Source organism: Rattus norvegicus, chromosome 8 (assembly GCF_036323735.1).
Source record: "Rattus norvegicus strain BN/NHsdMcwi chromosome 8, GRCr8, whole genome shotgun sequence".
Taxonomy (NCBI): Eukaryota; Metazoa; Chordata; class Mammalia; order Rodentia; family Muridae; genus Rattus; species Rattus norvegicus.
In genome coordinates, this window is record NC_086026.1 from 45,595,285 (window position 1) to 45,612,847 (window position 17,563).

The 17,563-nt window shown below is 42.4% G+C and overlaps 1 pseudogene; it reads right to left on the reverse strand.

Annotated features, from left to right (window-relative positions):
• Window positions 1–8,447: 8,447 nt before the first annotated feature.
• Window positions 8,448–8,876, reverse strand: LOC108351822 (60S ribosomal protein L31 pseudogene; annotated as a pseudogene).
• Between the last annotated feature and the right edge of the window lie 8,687 nt (window positions 8,877–17,563).

Sequence of the window (17,563 nt, forward strand, 5' to 3'; positions counted from 1 at the left end):
AGAAGAGGTAATTTAAAGGTGTGTATTTAACTAAAAGTCTGGTTTCTTAATATACCTTAATGTCTTAATGTGGCAATTTTGTATTTGATGTTAATTATTATTTTTTCACCATTGGAGACTTTTTTTGTATACATGAGATCAACAAACATTTAAACTATTGGGGAAGTGTGTGTGTGTGTGTGTGTGTGTGTGTGTGTGTGTGTGTGTGTGTGTTGGGTGTTAAGCAGGAAATACTTTGAAGTTTGGAATTCTTCAGAAAAATCCATCATTTCTCATTGAGAGGCAGTAGTATCATTGGAAGACTCTTACATGTTATCCAGAATACTTTTTAAAAGAAAGGCCATTTGTCATATCTGAATTTCTGAAAACTAAATGCAGTTGTTTCTCATTTTGTGGCCGTTCAAGCATTTTCCCCAAAATGACAGAGGGAATGTGATCCTACTTCAGATGATTGCCTTAATATAACCAGTTATGCAAATCCCATGGGGAATAGAGCTGAACACCCAGGAGTGCAGACATCCTGAGACTGCAGGACAGACTGACACCTCTGCACACCTCTGCCCACATCCCTGGTCCAAGGGTAACTGTACAGTGCCTCTGGACACAGGGATATAGGAACAGACAGCCGCCAGTACCCGAGGTTCTGGTCTGTGCCCAGGACCTAATTGAACGGGCCAAACAGTTCCCCACACCCAAATCCCATGGGGGAGAGAGCTGGACCCTCAGAAGTGTGGACACTCCTGAGAAATCAGAGGAGACTACCCTCTGCTCACAGTTGCTGGGTAAAAAATTAACTCAACCAAATCAGTAACCTTCCTCTACTCAAAGGATAAACAAACTGAGAAAGAATTTAGGGAAAGGACATCTTTCACAATAGTCACCAAGAATATAAAGTACGTCGGTGTGACTCTAACCAAGCAAGTAAAAGATCTGTATGACAAGAACTTCAAGTCTCTGAAGAAAGAAGTCGAAGATCTCAGAATATGGAAAGACCTCCCATGCTCATGGATTGGCACTATTACTATGGTAAAAATGGCTATTTTGCAAAAAGCAATCTTCAGATTCAATGTAATCCCCTTCAAAATTCCAACTCAATTCTTCATAGAGTTAGAAAGAGCAATTTGCAAATTAATTTGGAATAACAAAAAATCTAGGATAGTGAAAACTATACTCAACAATAAAAGAACTTCTGGGGGAATCACCATCCCTGACTTCAAGCAGTATTACAGAGCAATAGTGATAAAAAAAAACTGTATAGTATTGGAACAGAGACAGAGATAGACCAGTGGAATAGAATTGAAGACCCAGAAATGAACCCACACACCTATGGTCACTTAATCTTTGACAAAGGAGCTAAAACCATCCAATGGAAAAAAGATAGCATTTTCAACAAATGGTGCTGGTTCAACTGGAGATCAGCATGTAGAAGAATGCAAATTGACACGTCCTTATTGCTCTGTACAAAGCTTAAGTCCAAGTGGATCAAGGACCTCCACATCAAACCAGATACACTCAAACTAATAGAAGAAAAAGTGGGGAAGAGTCTCAATCACATGGGCATTGGAAAATTTTTTAAGAAAACACCAATGACCTATGCTCTAAGATCAAGAACCGACAAATGTGACCTCATAAAATTGTAAAGCTTCTGTAAGGCAAAAGACTCTGTCATTAGGACAAAACAGAAACCAACAGATTGGCAAAAGATCTTTACCAATCCACATCTGATAGAAGGCTTCTACCCAAAATATACAAAGAACTCACGAAATTAGACTCCAGAGAGCAAAATAACCCTATTAAAAATGGGGTACAGAGCTAAACAAAAGATTCTCATCTGAGGAATATTGAAGGGAAATGCAAATCATATCAGGGAAATGCGAATCAAAAAACCTTCGGATTCCACCTCACACCAGTCAGAACAGCTAAGATAAAAAACTCAGGTGACAAGTGATGCTGGCAAGGACGTGGAAAAAGAGGAACACTCCTGCATTGTTGGTGGGATTGCAAACTAGTACAACCAATCTGAAAATTAGTCTGGAAGTTCCTCAGGAAATTTGGCATTCCACTACTTGGGGACCCAGCTATATCTCTCCTTGACATATACCCAAAAGATGCTCCAATATATAACAAAGACACATGCTCCACTGTGTTCATAGCAGCCTTATTTATAATAGCCAGAAGCTGGAAAACACTCAAATACCCTCCAACGGAGGAATGGATACAGAAAAAGGGGTACATCTGCACAATGGAGTACTACTCAGCTATTAAAAACAATGACTTCATGAAATTTATAGGCAAATGGATTGAACTAGAAAACTCAATCATCCTGAGTGAGGTAACCCAATTACAGAAAAACACACATGGTATGCACTCATTGATAAGTGGATATTAGCCCAAAAGCTCGATTTACCAAAGATACCATTCATAGACCACAGGAAGCTCAAGAAGAAGGATGACCAAAGTGCGGATGCTTCACTCCTTCTTAAAGGGGGAACAACAATATTCATAGGAGGGGATATGGAGGCAAATTTTGGAGCAGAGACTGAAGGAACAGCCATTCAGAGCCTGCCCCACATGTGGCCATATATATATACAGCCACCAAATCTAGATAAGATTGATGAAGCTAAGAAGTGAATGCTGAGAGGAACTGGATATAGATGTCTCCTGAGAGACACAGTCAGAGCATGTCAAATACAGAGGCGAATGCTAGCAGCAAACCATTGAACTGATAATGGGACCCCTAATTTGGAGGAATTAGAGAAAGGATTGAAAGAGCTGAAGGGGCTTGCAACCCCATAAGAACAATAATGCCAGCCAGCCAGAGCTCCTAGGGACTAAACCACTACTCAAAGACTATATACATGGACTGACCCATGGCTCCAGTTGCATATGTAGCAGAGGATGGCCTTATTGGGCTCAAAGGAAGGAGAAGCCCTTGGTCCTGCCAAGGTTGGTCTCCCCAGTATGTGGAAGTGTCAGGGAGGGGATAGGTGGTGGATGAGAGGGGAACATTCTTATAGAAAAAGAGGAAGTGGTGGGGATAGGGGGCTTATGGACAGGAAACCAGGAAAGGGAATAACATTTGAAATGTAAATAAAGAAATATCCAATAAAAAAAAGAACCAGCTTCTGAGAGTCTTTAGCTAGGGCTATTCATTCTGCCCATGGTCCTATACAACTGTATAGCACTGTATGCCCTGCTGGGGCTCTAGAAGATCCGAATTTCAAGGTTCTGGAAAAAGATTCAAGCATAAAGATAGAGACGAGAGAGCTGGGCATCTGCCAGCTCCCTGAATCAAGCAAATCTAGCAGACGTGCGAAATTTACTGCATCAGTTGGTGTAGCTTTTTGTTAACTCTCAAATCATGATCTCCACAAAGGAGGAGAGCTTTGTTTGCTTGGAACGCCTAGCACCTGATCAGTGCCTGCTATAAAAATCAGGGCTCAGTAAAGGAGTTAAAGAAAAAAAATAACAGACAGGTACACACACACACACACACACACACACACACACACACACACACACACACACACACACACACAGAGATGTCACATAGATCTCTTACTTCCAGTTTCCACAAACACCAGCCTAGAAGGCCAAACAACAATCCATGCAGCAACTGGCCCACATGGGTCAAGGGTTGGTCAGTGACTACTGTTATCCATTAACTTTACTTTTGTTTTCCATTTGGGTCATTCAACAAAAGCCAAGGAGCACCTAAATCAGTCATATGGTATGTCCTGCTTCTAGTTAGCTCATACTAACAACCTCCAATAAAGTGGCATTTGGGATGTTAAAAAAAAGGGGACAGCACTGAAGCCTACCTTTTAATCACCTTAAAGTTTTCACACTCTTCAGCTTAAGTCTTTACCAAGACAAGAGATAGCAGCTGACTCCTTTGCAAGCTCTAAATGAGCTTCTGCTTACTACCTCTTGGTGGACTTTGTTACTTAGTCCTTTCTTTTTCTCTTTGTAAAATGAATGGAGATGATCTGTAAAACCCTGGGTCTGTATAACTGTGCTGTGAGAGACAAGCCGGGTATGCTGTTTCACATGTGGGATCTGACTGGGCACAGGAGAGGCAGTTATAAGTGGGACAACCAGACAGAACCCATCTTTCTCTATAGAACCTCAGAATTGTTGACAGATACCCATGTGTCCAGTCCTCCTCTGCCTGTGCACCTCCCTCAGGATCCAAATTGAGGTGCTCAATCTGAATCTAAGCATCTCTCTATACTACTAGGGACACTGGTATTCTCTGTCTAAATACTTACACTATTCATAGAGAACATGTTTTGAGGGCAGACCATATTATTAGACCAAAGGTATGTTTCTAGTTAGGAGAGCTGATTTCAGGAGTGGAAACTGCCAGAGCAAGGACATGAGATATATATGTGCTGATGAACTTGTCTAGGAGAAGGAAGTTTTATTTATGTTTTTCTTAAAAACATTTCATTAGCATTTATTAATTGTAGAGAATAGTGGGTTTCATTATGTTTCATACGTTTTTATACTGTAGTTTGGTCATCTTTAGTATCTGTTATGATATAATGGCCCTCTCTCACGGTTTCTCTTCCTGTCTCCAAGCCTTCCTTCTACTTTCATGTTTCTCTCTCTTTCTTGTTTTTTTTTTCATTATTATTGTTACATATACACAGACACAGACACTGACACACACACACACACACACACACACACACACACACACACACACACACACACAACCCAATGAATCCATTTTGTATACAAGTGCTTTTAGGACTAACCACTTGGTATTTGTTTTGGTCAGTCTTTTTTTCCTCCAACAAAATACCTTTTATTGATTATTTGAGAACTTGACATTATGCATTCCAATCACATTCACTTCCAAGTTCTCCCAAGTCTGCCCCCACCCTTGTGGTCTCCTTGAAAGAAGAAGAAGGAGGAGGAGTTGGAGGAAGAGGAAGGGGGAGGAGGAAGAGGAGGGGAGAGAAGGAGGAAGAGAGGAATGGGGAGGAAGAGGGGGAAGGGGAAGGAGGGGTTAAGGGGAGAAGGAAGAAGAAGAAAAGAGGAGGAAAAGGAAGAGAAAGAGGAGGACGAAGGAGAAGAAGAAGGAGGAGCAGGAGCAGGAGGAGGAGGAGAAGGAGAAGGAGAAGAAGGAAGACGAAGAAGAGGAAGAGGAAGAAGAAGAGGAAGAAGAAGAGGAAGAAGAAGAGGAAGAAGTAGAAGAGGAAGAAGAAGAGGAAGAAGAAGAGGAAGAAGAAGAAGTAGTAGTAGTAGTAGTAGTAGAAGAAGAAGAAGAAGAAGAAGAAGAAGAAGAAGAAGAAGAAGAAGAAGAAGAAGAAGAAGAAGAAGAAGAAGAAGAAGTTGTCTAATTTGTTTCGCCCATATGCTCACTGAAGCAGGCTCAAACTCTCAGTGGCCATCCCCTTAAAGAAAACTGAGACATCCATCTGCATCCCCACCAGAAGTCATCAGTCGTGGAGAGTTACACTTCAGTATACTTATCACAATTTTTGATATTTTCCATTAACTTCTGTTTATTCATTTTACATTCCTATCGCTGCTCCCCCTTCCTAGTCCCCCCTTCAAGAGTCCCTCCCCCATTCCCTTCTCTTCTGAGAGGGCGGGGGTGCCCCTGGTTATCCCTCAACTTTGGTGCATCAAGTCTCTGCAAGATTAGGCTCATCCTCTCCTACTGAGGCCAGACAAGGCAGCCCAGTTGGAGAACAGATTCCACAGACAACAGCTTTAAGGACAGCCCTCACCATAGTTGTTGGGGATCCCACATGGAGACTGAATAGCACATTCCCCTACATATGTTCTGGGGGCCTTGGTCCAGCCTGTGAATGCTCTTTGGTTGGTGGTTCAGACTCTGAGAGTCTCCAAAGGGAGCATGGTAATTGACTCAGCTGGTCTTTCTGTGAAGTTCCTGTCCCTTTCAGGGCTTTCAAACCTTCCTTTTTCTCTTTCATAGAGTCCCCAAGCTCTGTAACAATGTTTGACTGTGGGGTCTCTGCTGTTTCAATCAGCTGTAGGACGGAGCCTCTCGAGGACAGTTATACTTGGCTTCTGTCTGTAAGCACAGTGGGGTATCAGTAGTGTCAAGGATTGGTGCTTGTCTATGGGATGGGTCTCAGGTTGGGCCTGATATTTGGCCATTCCATCAGTCTCTGCTCCATCTTTGTCCCTGCATTCCTTATAGACAGGACAAATTTTGGGTCAAAGTTTTGTGTGTGTGTTGATGTCCTTACACCTCCACTGGAGTTCCTGCTTGGCTACAGCAAGTGGCCTCTTTAGGTTCCATAGCTGCACTGCTACTCGTCTCAGCTACGCAGCTCAGCTAAGATCTCCTACATTGGTTCCTGGGAACCTCCCTGATCCCAGGTCTCTCACATGTCCTATAGATACCTCCTACTCCAAACCCTGCAAGTGTCAGATTTTCATTCATTCTTCTGTCCCTTTGGCTGTCTTTCCTGTCTCTACCCACACCTGATCCTGACCCACTCCCCATTCCCCTTCCCATGACCTCTCCCACCAAGCTCCTTCCCTCCTTCTGCCTCCTAGGACTACTTTTTTTATTGGATATTTTATGTATTTACATTTCAAATGTTATACTTTTTCCTGGTTTCCCCTCTGGAACCCCCTATCCCATCCCCCGCTCGCCCTGCTTCTGTGAGGATGCTCCCCCTCCCACCCACCCACTCCCACCTCACCACCCTGGCATTTCCCTACACTGGGGAATCAAGCCTTCACAGGACCTAGGGACTCTCCTCCTGTTGATGCCAGACAATGCCATTCTTTGCTACATATGCAGCTGGAGCCATGGGTCCCTCCATGCGTACTCTTTGGTTGGTGGTTTAGTCCCTGGAAGCTCTGGGGGCTCTGGTTTGTGGATGTTGTTGTTCTTCCTATGGTTTGTAAACCCCTTCAGCTCATTCAGTCCTTTCTGTAACTCCTGCATTGGGGTCCCCGTGCTCATCCACAGTTCATCCAATGATTGGCTCTGAGCATCAAAATTTCTATTTGTCAGGCTCTGGCAGAGCCTCTCAGGCAGGAGACAGCTACAACAGGCTCCTGTCAGCAAACACTTCTTGGCATCCACAATAGTGTCTGTGTTTAGTGTTGGTATATGGGATGGGTCACCAGGTGGGGCAGTCATTGGATGGCCTTTCCTTGAGTCTCTGCTCCACACTTTGTCCCTATATTTCTTTTAGACAGGAGCCCTTCTGGCTAAAAATTTGGAGATGAATGGGTGGCCCCATCCCCCAACCGCAGACCTTGTCTAAACTCTGGATATGGTTCTCCTTCCCCTTTGTTGGGCATTTAAGCTACTCTCATCCATGTTGGATACTGGGAGCCTCTTGTTTTCCTGGCATCTGGGACTTGCTGGTGGCTACCCCCAGTTCCCCATCCCCCATTGCTACACACCTCTGTTCAAATTCCTGACCCTCTGTATATCATTTCCATCTCTTCCCATACTTGATCCTGTCTCCCCCTTTCCCCCATCCCTCTTTTCTTTCTCCCAAGTCCCTCCTGAGAGTATTTTGTTCCCCCTTCTAAGAAGGACTGAAGCATCCATATTTTGGACTTCCTTTTTGAGTTTTATATGGTCTGTGAATTGTATATTGGATATTTCAATCTTTTGGGCTAATATACACTTATCAGTGAGTGCATACCATATGTGTTCTTTAGTTACTGGGCTACCTCACTCAGGATGATGTTTTCTAGTTCCATCCCTTTGTCTCTGAATTTCATGAAGTCATTGTTTTTAATAGCTGAGTAGTACTCCATTGTGAAAATGTACTACATTTTCTGTATCCATTCCTCTGTTGAGGGATATCTGGGTTGTTTCCAGCTTCTGGCTATTATAAATAAGTCTGCTATGAACATAGTGGAGCACGTGTCCATGTTATATGTTGGAGCATCTTTTGGGTGTACGCCCAGGAGTAGTATAGCTGGGTCCTCAGGCAGTACTATGTCCAATTTTCTGAGGAATCACTAGATTGATTTCCAGAGTGGTTGTACCAGCTTGCAATCCCACCAACAATGGAGGAGTGTTCCTCTTTCTCCACATCTTCACCAGCATCTGCTGTCACCTGAGTTTTTGATCTTAGACGTTTCGACTGGCGTGAGGTGGTGGAATCTATGACTGGTTTGATTTGTATTTCCCTGAGGAATAAGGATGCTGAAAATTTCTTTAAGTGTTTCTCAGCCATTTGGTATTCCTCAGTTGAGAGTTCTTTGTTTAGTTCTGTACACCATTTTTTAAATAGTGTTATTTAGTTCTATGGAGTCTAACTTGAGTTCTTTGTATATATTGGATATTAGCCCTCTATTGGATGTAGGATTGGTAAAGATCTTTTCTCAGTTGGTTGCCCTTTTGTCCTATTGACAGTGTCCTTTGCCTTACAGAAGCTTTGCAATTTTATGAGGTTTCATTTGTCAATTCTTTTTTTTTTTTGGAAGTTCTGTAACTTTATTTGACATTCAGCAGTTAGTTCTCATCCACATTGACCGTCTGTAGATTTTTGAATGTGGTAACAGGCACATAAGTTACCAGTGTGTAGAGCTTGTTTGGTGAATCCTCATCGTCATTACGCTTTCTGGACAATTGTGCTGGGATGCAGTATGGAACATTCCTTATTCCCTTGGCCCAGACGGCTTTATTGAGCCTGGTGTCTATGAGCACATCTGGACTCCCCATCTCCTTCATGGCAAATTTCCAAATTTCTTTGAGTGCCCGAGGAGCACACTTCTTGAAGCCCACTCTATGGATGCGCTTGTGAATGTTGATGGTATATTCTTGGGTCACCACATTGTTGATGGCAGAACGACCCTTCTTCTACTCGCCACCCTTCTTTTTGGGAGCCATTCTGCTGGGCCCAAGTTGGAAAGGAAGGGCGTGAAGGATTGTGGGATGGAAAGTCACCTCATTTGTTAATTCTTAATCTTAGAGCATAAGCCATTGGTGTTTTGCTCAGAAAAATTTCCCTTGTGCCTATATGTTCCAGGCTCTTCCCCACTTTCTCTTCTGTTAGTTTCAGTGTATCTGGTTTTATGTGGACGCCCTTGATCCACTTGGACTTGAGTTTTGTACCAGGAGATAACAATAGATCAATTTGCATTCTTCTACATGCCGATTGACAGTTGAACCAGCACCATTTGTTGAAAATGCTGTCTTTTTTCCTTTGTCAAAGATCAAGTGATCATAGGTGTGTGAATTCAATTCTATTCCATTGATCTACCTTCCTGTCTATGTACCAATACCATACAGTTTTCTCAAGATTGTTCTGTAATGCAGCTTGAGGTCAGGGATGTTGATCCCCCCCCCCCCCGAAGGTTTTTTTTTTTTTTTTTTTTACTGTTGAGTATAGTTTTCCCTATCTTGGGATTTGGATTATTCCAAATTGTTCTTTCTAACTCTATGAAGAACTGAGTTGGAATTTTGATGGGGATTGCATTGAATCTGTAGATTGCTTTTGGGAAGATGGCTATTTTCACTATATTAATCCTGCCAATCCATGAACATTGGAGACTTCTCTATCTTCTGAGATCTTCGATTTCTTTCTTCATACAGGTCTTTCATACAGATCTTGTTCTTGTCATACAGATCTTTCATTTTCTTAGAGACACACCAAAGTATTTTATATAATTTGTGCTATTGTGAAGGGTGTTGTTTCCCCAATTTCTTTCTCAACCTTTTTATCCTTTGAATAAAGGAAGGTTACTGATTTGGTTGAGTTAATTTTATATGCAGTCACTTTGCTGAAGTTGTTTATCAGGTTTAGGAGTTCTTTGGTGAAATTTTTTTGGGTCACTTTAGTATACTATCATATCATCTGTAAATAGTGATATTGACCTCCTTTTGCTGTTTAATTGCTTTGTATAGTACTCCAAGTACTATATTGAATAGGTAGGGAGAGAGTGGGTAGCCTTGTCTAGTCCCTAATTTTAGTGGGATTGCTTCAAGTTTCTCTCCATTTACTTTGATGTTGGCTAGTGGTTTGCTACATACTGCTTTTTACTATATTTAGGTATGGGTCTTGAATTCCTGATCTTTCCAAGACTTTTATCATGAAGAAATGTTATACTTTGTCAAAGGCTTCCTCAGCATCTAATGAGATGCTCATGTGGTTTATTTCTTTGAGTTTGTTTATATAGTGGCTAACATTGATGAATTTCCTTATATTGAACCATCCTTGCAACCATGATCATGGTAAATGATCATTTCGATGTGTTCTTAGATTCGATTTGCGATAATTTTATTGAGTGTTTTCATCAATATTCATAAGGGAAATTAGTCTGAATCTTTGTGTGGTTTAGGTACAAGTGGCTCTAAGAATGAATTGGGTAGGCAGCAGCTCTCTGCTCCCAGACCCGGTGAGAGAGAGACCCAACCGCCTGGTCAGGTGGGCACTCCTGAGGCTGCAGAGCGGAAGAGACCACCAACACTGCTCACCCCTGCCCACATCCCTGGCCCAAGAGGAAACTGTATAAGGCCTCTGGGCTCCCGTGGGGGAGGGCCCAGGAGCGGCAGGACCCCTGCCAGAGACACCGCCGGACCCTGAAGGAAACAGACCGGATAAACAGTTCTCTGCACCCAAATCCCGTGGGAGGGAGAGCTAAACCTTCAGAGAGGCAGACAAGCCTGGGAAACCAGAAGAGACTGCTCCCTGCACACACATCTCGGACGCCAGAGGAAAAAGCCAAAGACCATCTGGAACCTTGGTGCACTGAAGCTCCCGGAAGGGGCGGCACAGGTCTTCCTGGTTGCTGCCGCTGCAGAGAGCCCCTGGACAGCACCCCACGAGCGAACTTGAGCCTCGGGACCACAGGTAAGACCAAATTTTCTGCTGCAAGAAAGCTGCCTGGTGAGCTTGGGACACACGGAAGCAGAATTTCTCTAGAACCGGGCACGTTCTGTGTTTACCGGAAGTCCCACACCCGCGGATCCCGGCCCGCAGCAGCTCTCTGCTCCCAGACCCGGTGAGAGAGAGACCCAACCGCCTGGTCAGGTGGGCACTCCTGAGGCTGCAGAGCGGAAGAGACCACCAACACTGCTCACCCCTGCCCACATCCCTGGCCCAAGAGGAAACTGTATAAGGCCTCTGGGCTCCCGTGGGGGAGGGCCCAGGAGCGGCAGGACCCCTGCCAGAGACACCGCCGGACCCTGAAGGAAACAGACCGGATAAACAGTTCTCTGCACCCAAATCCCGTGGGAGGGAGAGCTAAACCTTCAGAGAGGCAGACAAGCCTGGGAAACCAGAAGAGACTGCTCCCTGCACACACATCTCGGACGCCAGAGGAAAAAGCCAAAGACCATCTGGAACCCTGGTGCACTGAAGCTCCCGGAAGGGGCGGCACAGGTCTTCCTGGTTGCTGCCGCTGCAGAGAGCCCCTGGACAGCACCCCACGAGCAAACCTGAGCCTCGGGACCACAGGTAAGACCAAATTTTCTGCTGCAAGAAAGCTGCCTGGTGAACTCAAGACACAGGCCCACAGGAACAGCTGAAGACCTGTAGAGAGGAAAAACTACACGCCCGAAAGCAGAACACTCTGTCCCCATAACTGACTGAAAGAGAGGAAAACAGGTCTACAGCACTCCTGACACACAGGCTTATAGGACAGTCTAGCCACTGTCAGAAATAGCAGAACAAAGTAACACTAGAGATAATCTGATGGCGAGAGGCAAGCGCAGGAACCCAAGCAACAGAAACCAAGACTACATGGCATCATCGGAGCCCAATTCTCCCACCAAAACAAACATGGAATATCCAAACACACCAGAAAAGCAAGATCTAGTTTCAAAATCATATCTGATCATGATGCTGGAGGACTTCAGGAAAGACCTGAACACACTTAGGGAAGCACAGGAAAACATTAATAAACAAGTAAAAGCCTACAGAGAGGAATCGCAAAAATCCCTGAAAGAATTCCAAGAAAACACAATCAAACAGTTGAAGGAATTAAAAATGGAAATAGAAGCAATCAAGAAAGAACACATGGAAACAACCCTGGATATAGAAAACCAAAAGAAGAGACAAGGAGCTGTAGATACAAGCTTCACCAACAGAATACAAGAGATGGAAGAGAGAATCTCAGGAGCAGAAGATTTCATAGAAATCATTGACTCAACTGTCAAAGATAATGTAAAGCGGAAAAAGCTACTGGTCCAAAACATACAGGAAATCCAGGACTCAATGAGAAGATCAAACCTAAGGATAATAGGTATAGAAGAGAGTGAAGACTCCCAGCTCAAAGGACCAGTAAATATCTTCAACAAAATCATAGAAGAAAACTTCCCTAACCTAAAAAAAGAGATACCCATAGACATACAGGAAGCCTACAGAACTCCAAATAGATTGGACCAGAAAAGAAACACCTCCCGTCACATAATTGTCAAAACACCAAACGCACAAAATAAAGAAAGAATATTAAAAGCAGTAAGGGAAAAAGGTCAAGTAACATATAAAGGGAGACCTATCAGAATCACACCAGACTTCTCGCCAGAAACTATGAAGGCCAGAAGATCCTGGACTGATGTTATACAGACCCTAAGAGAACACAAATGCCAGCCCAGATTACTGTATCCAGCAAAACTCTCAATTAACATTGATGGAGAAACCAAGATATTCCATGACAAAACCAAATTTACACAATATCTTTCTACAAATCCAGCACTACAAAGGATAATAAATGGTAAAGCCCAACATAAGGAGGCAAGCTATACCCTAGAAGAAGCAAGAAACTAATCGTCTTGGCAACAAAACAAAGAGAATGAAAGCACACAAACATAACCTCACATCAAATATGAATATAACGGGAAGCAATAATCACTATTCCTTAATATCTCTCAATATCAATGGCCTCAACTCTCCAATAAAAAGACATAGATTAACAAACTGGATACGCAACGAGAAGCCTGCATTCTGTTGCCTACAGGAAACACACCTCAGAGACAAAGACAGACACTACCTCAGAGTGAAAGGCTGGAAAACAACTTTCCAAGCAAATGGTCAGAAGAAGCAAGCTGGAGTAGCCATTCTAATATCAAATAAAATCAATTTCCAACTAAAAGTCATCAAAAAAGATAAGGAAGGACACTTCATATTCATCAAAGGAAAAATCAACCAAGATGAACTCTCAATCCTAAATATCTATGCCCCAAATACAAGGGCACCTACATACGTAAAAGAAACCTTACTAAAGCTCAAAACACACATTGCACCTCACACAATAATAGTGGGAGATTTCAACACCCCACTCTCATCAATGGACAGATCATGGAAACAGAAATTAAACAGTGATGTAGACAGACTAAGAGAAGTCATGAGCCAAATGGACTTAACGGATATTTATAGAACATTCTATCCTAAAGCAAAAGGATATACCTTCTTCTCAGCTCCTCATGGTACTTTCTCCAAAATTGACCATATAATTGGTCAAAAAACGGGCCTCAACAGGTACAGAAAGATAGAAATAATCCCATGCGTGCTATCGGACCACCACGGCCTAAAACTGGTCTTCAATAACAATAAGGGAAGAATGCCCACATATACGTGGAAATTGAACAATGCTCTACTCAATGATAACCTGGTCAAGGAAGAAATAAAGAAAGAAATTAAAAACTTTTTAGAATTTAATGAAAATGAAGATACAACATACTCAAACTTATGGGACACAATGAAAGCTGTGCTAAGAGGAAAACTCATAGCGCTGAGTGCCTGCAGAAAGAAACAGGAAAGAGCATATGTCAGCAGCTTGACAGCACACCTAAAAGCTCTAGAACAAAAAGAAGCAAATACACCCAGGAGGAGTAGAAGGCAGGAAATAATCAAACTCAGAGCTGAAATCAACCAAGTAGAAACAAAAAGGACCATAGAAAGAATCAACAGAACCAAAAGTTGGTTCTTTGAGAAAATCAACAAGATAGATAAACCCTTAGCCAGACTAACGAGAGGACACAGAGAGTGTGTCCAAATTAACAAAATCAGAAATGAAAAGGGAGACATAACTACAGATTCGGAGGAAATTCAAAAAATCATCAGATCTTACTATAAAAACCTATATTCAACAAAATTTGAAAATCTTCAGGAAATGGACAATTTCCTAGACAGATACCAGGTATCGAAGTTAAATCAGGAACAGATAAACCAGTTAAACAACCCCATAACTCCTAAGGAAATAGAAGCAGTCATTAAAGGTCTCCCAACCAAAAAGAGCCCAGGTCCAGACGGGTTTAGTGCAGAATTCTATCAAACCTTCATAGAAGACCTCATACCAATATTATCCAAACTATTCCACAAAATTGAAACAGATGGAGCCCTACCGAATTCCTTCTATGAAGCCACAATTACTCTTATACCTAAACCACACAAAGACACAACAAAGAAAGAGAACTTCAGACCAATTTCCCTTATGAATATCGACGCAAAAATACTCAATAAAATTCTGGCAAACCGAATTCAAGAGCACATCAAAACAATCATCCACCATGATCAAGTAGGCTTCATCCCAGGCATGCAGGGATGGTTTAATATACGGAAAACCATCAACGTGATCCATTATATAAACAAACTGAAAGAACAGAACCACATGATCATTTCATTAGATGCTGAGAAAGCATTTGACAAAATTCAACACCCCTTCATGATAAAAGTCCTGGAAAGAATAGGAATTCAAGGCCCATACCTAAACATAGTAAAAGCCATATACAGCAAACCAGTTGCTAACATTAAACTAAATGGAGAGAAACTTGAAGCAATCCCACTAAAATCAGGGACTAGACAAGGCTGCCCACTCTCTCCCTACTTATTCAATATAGTTCTTGAAGTTCTAGCCAGAGCAATCAGACAACAAAAGGAGATCAAAGGGATACAGATCGGAAAAGAAGAGGTCAAAATATCACTATTTGCAGATGACATGATAGTATATTTAAGTGATCCCAAAAGTTCCACCAGAGAACTACTAAAGCTGATAAACAACTTCAGCAAAGTGGCTGGGTATAAAATTAACTCAAATAAATCAGTTGCCTTCCTCTATACAAAAGAGAAACAAGCCGAGAAAGAAATTAGGGAAACGACACCCTTCATAATAGACCCAAATAATATAAAGTACCTCGGTGTGACTTTAACCAAGCAAGTAAAAGATCTGTACAATAAGAACTTCAAGACACTGAGGAAAGAAATTGAAGAAGACCTCAGAAGATGGAAAGATCTCCCATGCTCATGGATTGGCAGGATTAATATGGTAAAAATGGCCATTTTACCAAAAGCAATCTACAGATTCAATGCAATCCCCATCAAAATACCAATCCAATTCTTCAAAGAGTTAGACAGAACAATTTGCAAATTCATCTGGAATAACAAAAAACCCAGGATAGCTAAAGCTATCCTCAACAATAAAAGGACTTCAGGGGGAATCACTATCCCTGAACTCAAGCAGTATTACAGAGCAATAGTGATAAAAACTGCATGGTATTGGTACAGAGACAGACAGATAGACCAATGGAATAGAATTGAAGACCCAGAAATGAACCCACACACCTATGGTCACTTGATTTTTGACAAAGGAGCCAAAACCATCCAATGGAAAAAAGATAGCATTTTCAGCAAATGGTGCTGGTTCAACTGGAGGGCAACATGTAGAAGAATGCAGATCGATCCATCCTTATCACCCTGTACAAAGCTTAAGTCCAAGTGGATCAAGGACCTCCACATCAAACCAGACACACTCAAACTAATAGAAGAAAAACTAGGGAAGCATCTGGAACACATGGGCACTGGAAAAAATTTCCTGAACAAAACACCAATGGCTTATGCTCTAAGATCAAGAATCGACAAATGGGATCTCATAAAACTGCAAAGCTTCTGTAAGGCAAAGGACACTGTGGTTAGGACAAAACGGCAACCAACAGATTGGGAAAAGATCTTTACCAATCCTACAACAGATAGAGGCCTTATTTCCAAAATATACAAAGAACTCAAGAAGTTAGACCGCAGGGAAACAAATAACCCTATTAAAAAATGGGGTTCAGAGCTAAACAAAGAATTCACAGCTGAGGAATGCCGAATGGCTGAGAAACACCTAAAGAAATGTTCAACATCTTTAGTCATAAGGGAAATGCAAATCAAAACAACCCTGAGATTTCACCTCACACCAGTGCGATTGGCTAAGATCAAAAACTCAGGTGACAGCAGATGCTGGCGAGGATGTGGAGAAAGAGGAACACTCCTCCATTGTTGGTGGGATTGCAGACTGGTAAAACCATTCTGGAAATCAGTCTGGAGGTTCCTCAGAAAATTGGACATTGAACTGCCTGAGGATCCAGCTATACCTCTCTTGGGCATATACCCAAAAGATGCCTCAACATATAAAAGAGACACGTGCTCCACTATGTTCATCGCAGCCTTATTTATAATAGCCAGAAGCTGGAAAGAACCCAGATGCCCTTCAACAGAGGAATGGATACAGAAAATGTGGTACATCTACACAATGGAATATTACTCAGCTATCAAAAACAACGAGTTTATGAAATTCGTAGGCAAATGGTTGGAACTGGAAAATATCATCCTGAGTGAGCTAACCCAATCACAGAAAGACATACATGGTATGCACTCATTGATAAGTGGCTATTAGCCCAAATGCTTGAATTACCCTAGATCCCTAGAACAAAGGAAACTCAAGACGGATGATCAAAATGTGAATGCTTCACTCCTTCTTTAAATGAGGAAAAAGAATACCCTTGGCAGGGAAGGGAGAGGCAAAGATTAAAACAGAGACTGAAGGAACACCCATTCAGAGCCTGCCCCACATGTGGCCCATACATATACAGCCACCCAATTAGACAAGATGGATGAAGCAAAGAAGTGCAGACCGACAGGAGCCGGATGTAGATCGCTCCTGAGAGACACAGCCAGAATACAGCAAATATAGAGGCGAATGCCAGCAGCAAACCACTGAACTGAGAATAGGTCCCCTATTGAAGGAATCAGAGAAAGAACTGGAAGAGCTTGAAGGGGCTCGAGACCCCAAAAGTACAACAATGCCAAGCAACCAGAGCTTCCAGGGACTAAGCCACTACCTAAAGACTATACATGGACTGACCCTGGACTCTGACCCCATAGGTAGCAATGAATATCCTAGTAAGAGCACCAGTGGAAGGGGAAGCCCTGGGTCCTGCTAAGACTGAACCCCCAGTGAACTAGTCTATGGGGGGAGGGCGGCAATGGGGGGAGGGTTGGGAGGGGAACACCCATAAGGAAGGGGAGGGGGGAGGGGGATGTTTGCCCGGAAACCGGGAAAGGGAATAACACTCGAAATGTATATAAGAAATACTCAAGTTAATAAAAAAAAATAAGTTTTTTGAAAAAAAAAAAACGAAAAAAAAAAAAAAGAATGAATTGGGTAGTGTTCCTGCTGTTTCTATTTTGTGGAATAGTTTGAAGAGTATTGGTATTAAGTCTTTGTTGAGTGCCTGATAGAATTTTGCACTAAACCCATCTGGTCCTGGGCTGTTTTTGGTTGGGAGACTTTTAATGACTACTTTTATTTTTTAGGGATTATAGGAGTGTTTAGATGGTT